General features: G+C 41.1%; 1 protein-coding gene across 3 annotated transcripts in view; it reads right to left on the bottom strand.

Annotated features, from left to right (window-relative positions):
* Nucleotides 1-12,070, bottom strand: part of NRF1 (nuclear respiratory factor 1) — a 249,610-nt gene that overhangs the window by 57,811 nt on the left and 179,729 nt on the right. The window lies entirely within an intron of this gene.

Below are 12,070 nucleotides of genomic sequence, written 5' to 3'. Positions count from 1 at the left end.
TATGCAATATTTTTTTAAATAATTTTCATCACACAATATTATGATTGTAAATGTATTTTCCCCAACTGTTTAGTTGAGCGTAACAGTTAGCCATGGCTCTGAAGTCGCATTATCCCAACGAGCATTAAATTCAATTGCGTTCATTTGAACGTGGTTACTTTCAACTCATAATACACGTGCTACTTCCAACATGCAAAAAGAACCGTGATATACCCTTTCACTCACACGCAACAGTTAGCGTGCCACTCGTAATCTGCCCCAATGTGGGTTGTGCTACAGCAGTCCGTAAGCAGTAATACAGTACAGTAACACAATTTACCTTAAAATTATATAAAACAAGTTGGGATAGAGACAAAACATAATACCCACTTTAATTACTTTACCTACAAATTTATACTGCAGTGCCTCGCCATTAACCCTTTCTTTTAAGCTTCCGAATTGCACAGCTCTAACTCCCCCCCACACAATTCCTTTTATGGCTGCATCGATATCCACCTTTGATTTGGTAGAATGCAGACTTTAACACTCATCTGCTGGAGCTGCCTACAAGCAAATAAGCAGCTTTGAACTCAGTTGAAATACAATGCCTGTGTTTCTGATGCTAAACACTGATAAGGGGGGTGGATCAGACTACTCCAGACAGCATGGCTATGTAACTAATTTTTTTAAATAATTGTAAAATACTCAACAATTTTTAAAAAAAAATTATGCAAACTATTCTTAATTAGCCCTTTTAGGATATGCACAAATATATATAGAGAGATAGAGATAGAGAGAGAGAATTTAAATAGTCACACGCACAAAAGGAAAGTTTGGTCTTTCAAAGCTCTTTTAAAAACACTACCCTGTGTGAATTGTACTAGTTCACACAAGATGTGTAAAGTTAGACCAGCAGTCACAGCTCATACTAATTTGCAGTTCCACTCTGACAGCTCTTGTGCAAGGTTAATAAAATATTCTAATTTCTGTAGAATTAAATAAAAAGTCACAAATTACTGAAGGTTGTTTTATTTACCTAATGCAACTGGCATTACACAAAAAACTAAGAATGTGTTCTGCTCTGCAGTGTATGAGACAATATAAAAAAACAACAGTGTCATACACAAGCTTTATGCTTTATCATAACTAACACAAGATACAGGTTATGCACATTTGACCACTTGCCCTAAACAGAAGCATGCGAGCGAGCGCCCAGAAGGACTGCATCCTGATCATTATGCTTCCTACTTTAGTGTCACACCCCGCTCTCCTGTACATCAAAGGGGCAAATGAAAGCCTATGTGGTATAATTATATGGTCTAGGCACACACAAGGCGAGGCTCCCACATATTTATATGGGAAGGTGACAGGAAGATCCGTCACATTACAGAAATCCTACATCCAGGGAGATGTATCCTCTAAAGAACAAAACAGAACTTTACAAATTGTTTTATTTTACCTTAAAAGGGACAAACACAAAATGTATTTCATGATTCAGATAGATCATTTTAAACAATTGCCCAATGTACTTCTAATACCATTTTTTTTATATGTTCATGTGATCCTTTGTGGAAAAGTAGGAAGGTAAATTAACACCTTAACCACAAAGAACTCCGTCTGGCTTAGAAGCCCTCCTGCAGGCCTGCTAAAATATCCAGCCGCGAGACTGTGCTATTGAAAGAGTAACCCCCATAGAAAGACCAGCGACGTTGTTAAGGGGTCAAGGAGCGTGCACGTCTCTGCAACACTATATGGCAGCTGTTTGGCAACAATGTTATACATTAACGAGAGCACTTGATGGAAGCACTATTTCCTGTCATGTACTGTTTCAGACACGCATGCTACCTAGATATCTCTTCAATAACATGAAAGAAAAATTTGGGGTTTCACGATCTTTTAATAAACTATATTAAATATCGCTCATAACAACCTAGCTCAATTTACCAGATATAGGACCAGAATCTTTACAACAACAAACAGGATCAAAATAAATCTTACAGGTACAAAAACAAAAAAGCTGCCATAAAATGAACTCAAGGTAACAGCGCTGATCTGTAGGCACCAAGTGACATATCCATCACTTTTACAGGTCTATATAAGTGAGCTTCCACACAAAGATACAAAGCAATGTACAATCTAGGCATCAAGTGGTTAAACTGGTGTACAGGAGAATACTGGCAGAGAGCTATTAGATCTGAAGATTGCAATCTGAGCTGTACAGAACAATCCGCAAAACTAGGCCAAGTCACCGCTTCACATCCTAGCAGGACGTCTGACTTTAGCTCTAGCTCCCTCTAGTGTTAAACAGGGAACACATCTAGTCACACTTGGGAACATACCTTTACATTGTCATTAATTAGTGACAGTATCAATTGCTTTATATGGGCCTACAAATTACCGACTGGGTGGGACAATGACACGGCTACAGCCTTAAAATCACAAAACCAGTTACTTTAATGGGAGACACTACAGATAAGGAGAAGAAAGGGGGCCAAATGGTACGGATGAATATAAAGAGTGCATAAATAACAGCAAGAGGCACCAGTTGTACTGCAACTGGCACACAGCTAGAAAAACCCTCTGCTGCTGCGTGACCCTAGGTAATGTTAAAAGTATAATCTACGTCTAAAAACAGAATTTATGTTTACCTGATAAATTACTTTCTCCAACGGTGTGTCCGGTCCACGGCGTCATCCTTACTTGTGGGATATTCTCTTCCCCAACAGGAAATGGCAAAGAGCCCAGCAAAGCTGGTCACATGATCCCTCCTAGGCTCCGCCTACCCCAGTCATTCGACCGACGTTAAGGAGGAATATTTGCATAGGAGAAACCATATAATACCGTGGTGACTGTAGTTAAAGAAAATAAATCATCAGACCTGATTAAAAAACCAGGGCGGGCCGTGGACCGGACACACCGTTGGAGAAAGTAATTTATCAGGTAAACATAAATTCTGTTTTCTCCAACATAGGTGTGTCCGGTCCACGGCGTCATCCTTACTTGTGGGAACCAATACCAAAGCTTTAGGACACGGATGAAGGGAGGGAGCAAATCAGGTCACCTAAATGGAAGGCACCACGGCTTGCAAAACCTTTCTCCCAAAAATAGCCTCAGAAGAAGCAAAAGTATCAAACTTGTAAAATTTGGTAAAAGTGTGCAGTGAAGACCAAGTCGCTGCCCTACATATCTGATCAACAGAAGCCTCGTTCTTGAAGGCCCATGTGGAAGCCACAGCCCTAGTGGAATGAGCTGTGATTCTTTCAGGAGGCTGCCGTCCGGCAGTCACATAAGCCAATCTGATGATGCTTTTAATCCAAAAAGAGAGAGAGGTAGAAGTTGCTTTTTGACCTCTCCTGTTACCAGAATAAACAACAAACAAGGAAGATGTTTGTCTAAAATCCTTTGTAGCATCTAAATAGAATTTTAGAGCGCGAACAACATCCAAATTGTGCAACAAACGTTCCTTCTTCGAAACTGGTTTCGGACCCAAAGAAGGCACGACTATCTCCTGGTTAATGTTTTTGTTAGAAACAACTTTTGGAAGAAAACCAGGTTTAGTACGTAAAACCACCTTATCTGCATGGAACACCAGATAAGGAGGAGAACACTGCAGAGCAGATAATTCTGAAACTCTTCTAGCGGAAGAAATTGCAGCCAAAAACAAAACTTTCCAAGATAATAACTTAATCACATCTATTTAAATGAGAAGGAACCTTGGCTTCCCCACAGTCAGAACACAATCTATCTGGTAGTTCAGACATGTTAAACAGGCATAAACTTGATAACAAAGCACAAAAAACGTTTTAAAATAAAACCGTTACTGTCACTTTAAATTTTAAACTGAACACACTTTATTACTGCAATTGCGAAAAAGTATGAAGGAATTGTTCAAAATTCACCAAAATTTCACCACAGTGTCTTAAAGCCTTAAAAGTATTGCACACCAAATTTGGAAGCTTTAACCCTTAAAATAACGGAACCGGAGCCGTTTTTATATTTAACCCCTTTACAGTCCCTGGAATCTGCTTTGCTGAGACCCAACCAAGCCCAAAGGGGAATACGATACCAAATGACGCCTTCAGAAAGACTTTTCTATGTATCAGAGCTCCACACACATGCAGCTGCATGTCATGCTGTTCTCAAAAACAAGTGCGCCATACCGGCGCGAAAATGAGGCTCTGACTATGATTAGGGAAAGCACCAATAGAATAAAGTGTCTAAAACAGTGCCTGCCGATATTCTTTTACAAAAAATACCCAGATTAAATGATTCCTCAAGGCTAAATATGTGTAAATATGATCGATTTAGCCCAGAAAATGTCTACAGTCTTAATAAGCCCTTGTAAAGCCCTTATTTACTGTGTGAATAAAAATGGCTTACCGGATCCCATAGGGAAAATGACAGCTTCCAGCATTACATCGTCTTGTTAGAATGTGTCATACCTCAAGCAGCAAAAGACTGCTCACTGTTCCCCCAACTGAAGTTAATTCCTCTCAACAGTCCTGTGTGGAACAGCCATGGATTTTAGTAACGGTTGCTAAAATCATTTTCCTCATACAAACAGAAATCTTCATCTCTTTTCTGTTTCAGAGTAAATAGTACATACCAGCACTATTTTAAAATAACAAACTCTTGATTGAATAATAAAAACTACAGTTAAACACTAAAAAACTCTAAGCCATCTCCGTGGAGATGTTGCCTGTACAACGGCAAAGAGAATGACTGGGGTAGGCGGAGCCTAGGAGGGATCATGTGACCAGCTTTGCTGGGCTCTTTGCCATTTCCTGTTGGGGAAGAGAATATCCCACAAGTAAGGATGACGCCGTGGACCGGACACACCTATGTTGGAGAAAATGCCAAACCCTCTGGGCTTCTATACATGTCCATGAAACATTACTAATGGCCTAGTTATGTGATTATGTGAAATATTCAGTAGCACAAACCTTATTACAACCAACTCTTAGAGAAAGACGAAACCCAAAACATTTATTTCATGATTCAGATAGAACATACAATCTTAACTTTCCAATTTATTTCTGTTATTTAATTTGCTTGGTTCTCTTGGTATTTTTTTTTTTATTTTTTTTTAAAGCATACCTAGGTAGGATCAGGAATTGGGAGCTAGCTGCTGATTGGTGCCTGCACATATATACCTCATCATTGGCTTACCGATGTGTTCAGCTTGCTCACAAGTAGTGGTATGAGACAAATGGAGGGGGTTTATGGTTACTTTGTTATAGAAACATATTATGGAGTGTTCTCCTAGGGCTTATTGGTGACTACAACAATAAATTTTAAAACTATGTACTATAAGCCATTCGGACGTAGGTACAAAGTCACACACTACTTTGCCCAGCGCACCCTGTTGACGTAATACCTACGTCGAACCTTGTGGCTCATGTTGTGGTCCCTGCAGTCAGCTTTGACATCGAAAACTGCAGCCAGAGGCATAAGGCATCTGCCTTCATATGGTAAGGAAGAACTGATCATTTTTCCTTTACCATATACAGGCAGATTGCTGATACTGAAAGTGACACTCTGTGGGAGACACATCAGGGGAGTGAGGGCGGGAGTGTCCCCAGCGCTAGACCAAAAGGATGTGGTAAAGGAAGTGGTCCCCTACGCTACAGGAAAGTGTGATGGCAGGATGTGGGAATCTACATCTATGGACGCTTCAAGGGGGGGGATCATTACACTACAGAAACACTTTATTAATGTCTATGAACAGGGTACTGGCAGCTCTCTGATGTCGGCTTCTAGAGAGATAGAGAGGGATCAGGTAGGGATCAGCACATGGGAGGTGTCAGGTGGGAGGATAATCTCTACATTACAGATAAAATTATCTTTACAAGCTACCTGATTAACCCCTTTACTGCCAAGAATATAAGAAGTGGGGTGCGCAGCTGCAATAAGCGGCCTTCTAATTACCAAAAAGCATTGGCAAAACAATGCATGTTTGCTAATTCTCAAAGGGATCCCAGAAAAGCTCTTAAATGAATTTGTGTTAATTTCAGTGAGAAACCCAAAGTTTGTGAAAAAGTTAATTTTTTTTTTTTAATATGATCACATTTAGTGGCATAACAGTGGCATGAAATACCAAATTGGGCCTAGATCAATACCTTGAGTTGTCTACTAACATGACTATATACTTTTGATAGGTAAATTTAAAAAACTAAAATTAAAAAAAAAAAAAAATTATGCTTACCTGATAAATTTCTTTCTTTACGGACATGGAGAGTTCCCATCATTCCAATTACTAGTGGGATATTCAACTCCTGGCCAGCAGGAGGCGGCAAAGAGCACCCCAGCAAAGCTGTTAAGTGTAACTGCCTTACCCATAACCCCCAGTCATTAAGCCGAAGGAAATGTAAAGGAAGAAAAACACAAGTGTGAAAAAGTGCCTGAGGTTAACTCAAAAAAACTGCAGAATTATAATTTTAAAAAAAGGAGGGTGGAGTCATGGCACTCCATGTCCGGAAATACATTTATCAGGTAAGCATGAATTTTGTTTTCTTTCCTATGACACAGAGTCCACAACATCATTCCAATTACTAGTGGAAACCAATACCCAAGCTAGAGGACATGGAATGCACAGGGAGGGAAAAAAAAGGCAGGAGGACCTAAACAGAAGGCACCACCACTTGAAGAACCTTTCTCCCAAAAGAAGCCTCGGCTGAGGCAAAAGTATCAAATTTGTAGAATTTGGAAAAAGTATGCAGAGGGGACCATGTTGCCGCCTTGCAAATCTGATCCACAGAAGCTTTATTTTTTAAAGCCCAAGGAGGAGACAGCCCTAGTGGAATGAGCCGTAATTCTCTCAGAAGGCTTCTGCCCAGCAGTCTCATAAGCCAAAATAAGCAAACTTCTCAACCAGAGACACCGAGTAGAAGTGGCCTTCTGATCCTTACGTTTTCCAGAGAAAACAACAAACAGGGCAGAAGATTGCAAAAATCTTTAGTTGCTTGCAAGTAGATTTTTTTAGAGCCCACACAACATTCAAGTTATGCAAAATACATTCCTTTGAGAAGGATTAGGACAAAAAGGAGGAACAACAATTTCCTGATTAATGTTTCAATCCGATACCACCTTAGGGATAAACCCCAATGTAGTATGAAGGACCGCCTTATCAGCATGAAAAATAAGGTACGGGGAAATCACACTGCAACAAGAAACAAAACCTTCCAGGATCCGTTTTATATCAACAACTTGCATCGGCTCAAACGGAGCCTGCTGCAAAACTTTAAGAACTAAATTAAGGCTCCACAGGGGAGCAACAGGTTTAAACACAGGCCTGATTCTAACCAGGGCCTGTACAAAGGCCTGAACATCTGGTAGGTCTGCCAGACGTCTGTGCAAAAGGATAGATAACGAAGAAATCTGACCCTTTAGGGTACTGACCGATAAACCCTTATCCAGGCCATCCTGAAGAAAAGACAAATTACGGGGAATCCTCACTCGGCTCCAGGAGAACCCCTTAGATTCACACCAATAAAGATATTTACGCCATATCTTATGGTAAATCTTGCGAGTAACCGGTTTTCGAGCCTGAATCAGTTTCAATGGCTTCAGAAAAACCATGTTTAGACAGAACTAGGCGTTCAATCTTCAAGCAGTTAGCTTCAGATAATCTAGGTCTGGATGGAGGAAAGGACCATGAAGTAGAAGGTATTTCCTCTGAGGTAACCTCCAAGGAGGTATAGATGACACGTCCTTACTTGATCCACGAACCAAATCCTGCAAGGCCATGCAGGAGCTATCAGTATCACCGACGCTCTCTCCTGTTTGATACGAGCAATGACTTGTGGTAGGAGAGCAAACTGAGGAAACAGATAAGCCAGAGAAAACCTCCATGTAACCGCTAGATTATCTATCAGAATGGCCTGAGGATCTCTTGACCGTAATCCGTACTTTGGAACCAAGGCGTTTTGGCGGGACGCCATCAGATCCAACTCTGGAACCCCCACTTGAGGAATATCTGAGAGAACACTAACGGATGGAGAGCCCACTTCCCGGGATGAAAGGTCTGACTGCTCAGAAAATCTACTTCCCAGTTGTCCACTCCTGGAATGTGGATGGCAGATAGAAGACAATCGTGGGCTTCCGCCCACTGCAGAATGCAAGTCACCTCCTTCATGGCTAAAGAACTCCGAGTCCCTACCTGGTGTTTGATGTAAGCCACTAATGTGATGTTGTCCAATAGAAAACTGATAAACCGGACGAACGACAGTTGAGGCCACGCTACTAGGGCATTGAAGACAGCTCTCAACTCCAAGATTTTTATGGGAAGAGAGGACTCTTCCTGAGACCACAGGCCCTGAGCCTTTGAGGACCCCAAACAGCTCACCAGTCTGGCCGGCTGGAGTACGTAGTCACAATTTCCCAGGAAGGTCTCCGAAAGCAAGTGCCCAGAGACAGATGTTCCAGTGTCACCCACCACAAGAGAGTCTCTTGTTAGAGGGTCCAGATTTATCCTGTGATAAATCCGAATGATCTCCGTTCCATTGACAGAGCATACAAAGTTGCAGCGGTCGTAGACGGAACAGAGCAAAAGGAATGATGTCCATAGATGCCACCATCAGACCAATCATCTCCATGCATTGAGCTACAGATGGACGAAAGGCAGTCTGGAGATAAAGGCAGGAAGCAACAATTTTGGTTTTTCTGACCTCCATCAGGAAAATCTTCATGGACAGGGAATCTATTATAGTCCCTAGGAAACATACTTTGGTAGATAGAACAAAATAACTTTTTTCCAAATTCACCTTCTACCCGTGGGAATGTAGAAAAGACAACAGCATCTCTGTATGAGATTGAAAAGATGACGCCTGAACCAAGATGTCATAGATTAGGCGCCACAGCAATTCCCTAGGATCTGATCACAGCCAATAATATTCTGGGAGCCATGGCCAGACCAAATGGAAGAGCAACAAATTGGAAGTGCTTGTCCAGAAAGGCAAACCTCAGTTACTGATGGTGTTCCCTGTGAATGGGAACATGAAGGTATTCATCCTTCAGGTCTATGGTGGTCAAACTGACCTTCCTGTACCAAAGAAATAATGGAACAAATAGTTTCCATCTTGAAGGACGCTACCCTGAGGAATTTGTTGAGACACTTGAGGTCTAGAATGGGCCAAAAAGTTCCCTCCTTTTTGGTAACCACAAATAGATTTGAATAGAATACTAGACCCTGTTCTGTTAGAGGGACAGGAACAATAACTCACAGAGAATATAGGTCTTTTACACAATTTAAGAAGGCCTCCTCCTTTATTTGGTTTGAGGATAGTCTTGACAGGAGAAATCTGCCCCTTGGAGGGCAAGTCTTGAATCCCATTCTGTGACCCTGGGATACTATCTGCACCGCCCAAGTGTCTGGGACATCGCGTATCCAGGCTTGACGAAAAAGAGAGCCTGCACCCCACCTGATCCAAACTGGAATCGGGGGCAGAACCTTCTGAGTTAGCAGAAGGCTTCTTATTTTGTTTTCCCTTATTCCAGGGCTGGTTGGATTTTCAAGTGGATCTGGGTTGATCTGGTTTTGAAAAGAAAGGAGGACTTTTGTCCTTTAAAGTTACGAAAGGAACGAAAATTAGAAGCCTGACGACCTCTAGGTCTATTCTTCTTGTCCTGGGGTAGGAAAGATCCCTTTCCACCTGTAATCAATGAAATGATCTCCGCTAGACCAGGTCCAAAAAGAGTCTTTCCCCTTATAGGGTAAAGCCAAAAGCTTGGTCTTAGAAGAGACATCGGCCAACCATGATTTAAACCACAGAGCCCTGCGGGCTAGTACCATGAAGCTAGATATTTGAGCTCCCAGACCAACTATCTGCATATTGGCATCAGAGATAAAGGTATTGGCCAATTTGAGAGCTTTGATCCTATCTTGGATCTCCTCTACTGTAGTTTCCTCTGTAATAAGATCAGACAATGCATCGCACCAATAAGATGCAGCTCCCGCAACTGTAGCAATACTCGAAACCCTTGATGATGTACATCTTTTTTAAGTAAGCCTCTAGCTTCTTGTCCATTGGGCTCTTAAATGAGCAACTATACTCTGTAGGAATAGTAGCTCTCTTTGCAAGAGTAAAAATTGCTCTTTCTACTTTAGGAACAGTGCGCCATAAGTCACAAATAGAGTCAGCAACAGTAAACTTCTTAAAAACAGGGGAAGGGGAACCCCTGGCCTATCCCATTCCTAAGCAATAATTTCAGACATCTTCCTACAGACAGGAAAAACCTCCTCAGAAGATGGGGAATCAAACTCCATCCAATTTAGAAGACCTCGTGGGGTTGACAGCAACTGAAGGTTCAGAGTCGTCTAAAGTAGCTAGAACCTCCTTCAGTAGGAAGAGGTTAATTTTAAAGTGTCAGAGTCTGAGATCTCACCTTCAGAAGCTAATGAAGTATTCTCCTCATCAGATATCTGAGAAAGATTGGCTAATGCCGACCTAGAGTCAGAAGTCATACTATCAGGCAGACGTTAAGATTTTCTTACGCTTACCCGAAGAAGGGAAAGCTGACAAAACCGCAGTTACTGCAGATGAAATCTGAGCGGGAAAATCCCCAGGTAAATACACCCCCCCAGGTGGATGAGAGGACACAGAAGGCACATTGTGAGAAACAATTAAGGCTTTGGACGTTTGAGGAGAAAGCCGAGGCATTTCACGCACAACATTATCCTGAGAGACAGTAGGTTCAGAAGGGAGTAATTAAAGTCTTAGTTAAACAAGAGGAGCAAAATTGCATAGGAAGGACAATTTGGGCCTCTAAACATAGTAAACATCTATCCATAAAAAAACGGATTGATCCTGTTTAGAATCCATAGCAGAAAATAAACAGGTCCCACAAGAAATTGTCAAAAGCAGGCAATAAAATCTAGATTATCAATGAAAATTAGAATTTGGGCCTCTAAATTCAAAATTTAATAAAAACAACAAAATGCTTTCTTTAAGAAAAAAAAAAAAACTCAGATTGGCTGAGGCTTCTACTGCCAAGAGAGATATCCCACTAGTAAGAGGAAATCCTCTCCTCCTAAACAATCGTTGCCCTGTGTAGATGATGTAAATAATATCACCAGATACGAGTAGACACTGGAGCTCCCTTCGTAATGAAAGTTTACTAATTTCAACAGCACCGCTCCGTAAACATGAAGTGCGGGCGTCACGTGAGCAGGACCAAATAACACTGCGCAATACTTTTTACCAGTGTAAAAAGGGCGCGAAGATAAAAAAAAAAAAAAAAAAATTGGCTCACTCATTATAATCTTATAATAAAATAAGCCTCAAAAGTAACGGTGACTTCTGTCCTGCATTTAAGCGCCTGCCTTAAAAATAAAAAACTTAGGTTACCTAATAAAGAGTAGAATTTATTAACCATATACATCCCTTAGCCATCATGTCTCATTCTGAGTGCTATTCATATTATGTGCTAAATATATTGTCCCTGTATGAATCCTCTCTATAAAAAAATGGATTATGTCCCAGAAAAAAACAGATCTGAAAGAGAGGTTTAACCTCTTAAGTGCTGCTGTCCTTCTGTACCTAGAAGGCAAAGGCACTTACCTTAGATCCAATTGCATGATAGATGCTGATCCTTAGGTGTGACAGGGCTTCACTCCCTGTCATAGACCTGTAGGAAAAGAAAGAACAGAGTAACTAACTCTGGCTTTCTATAAAGGGGTAGCAAAGTGTTAAAAGTAAAGCAAAGACTTCCTCCTCACCTTTTAACTGCTAAAAGCCACAACTACTCTTACTCAAGAGATTGACATGGACACAGCTAGACCCCAATCCTTGCTTGCAGGGAACAGTACCCATAAAAGGATTAAAATCTTCAGACACCGACTTCACACAACCTCCATTAACAGCGGCAAAGAGAATGACTGGAGATTATGGGTAAGGCAGTTACATTTAACAGCTTCGCTGGGGTGCTCTTTGCCTCCTCCTGCTGGCCAGGAGTTGAATATTACACTAGTAATTGGAATGATGTCGTAGACTCTCCATGTCATAGGAAAGAAAAGAGCTTTATTTCAGTTTGATAACAAAATTGTTCCGGTACTTTGGGAAAGATTTTATGTAAAATTCCTTGTCCCTAAGGT

Source organism: Bombina bombina, chromosome 6, assembly GCF_027579735.1.
Source record: "Bombina bombina isolate aBomBom1 chromosome 6, aBomBom1.pri, whole genome shotgun sequence".
NCBI lineage: Eukaryota > Metazoa > Chordata > Amphibia > Anura > Bombinatoridae > Bombina > Bombina bombina.
The sequence above is the reverse complement of the archived record's forward strand: the minus strand, read 5'-3'. Positions and strand labels throughout refer to the sequence as shown.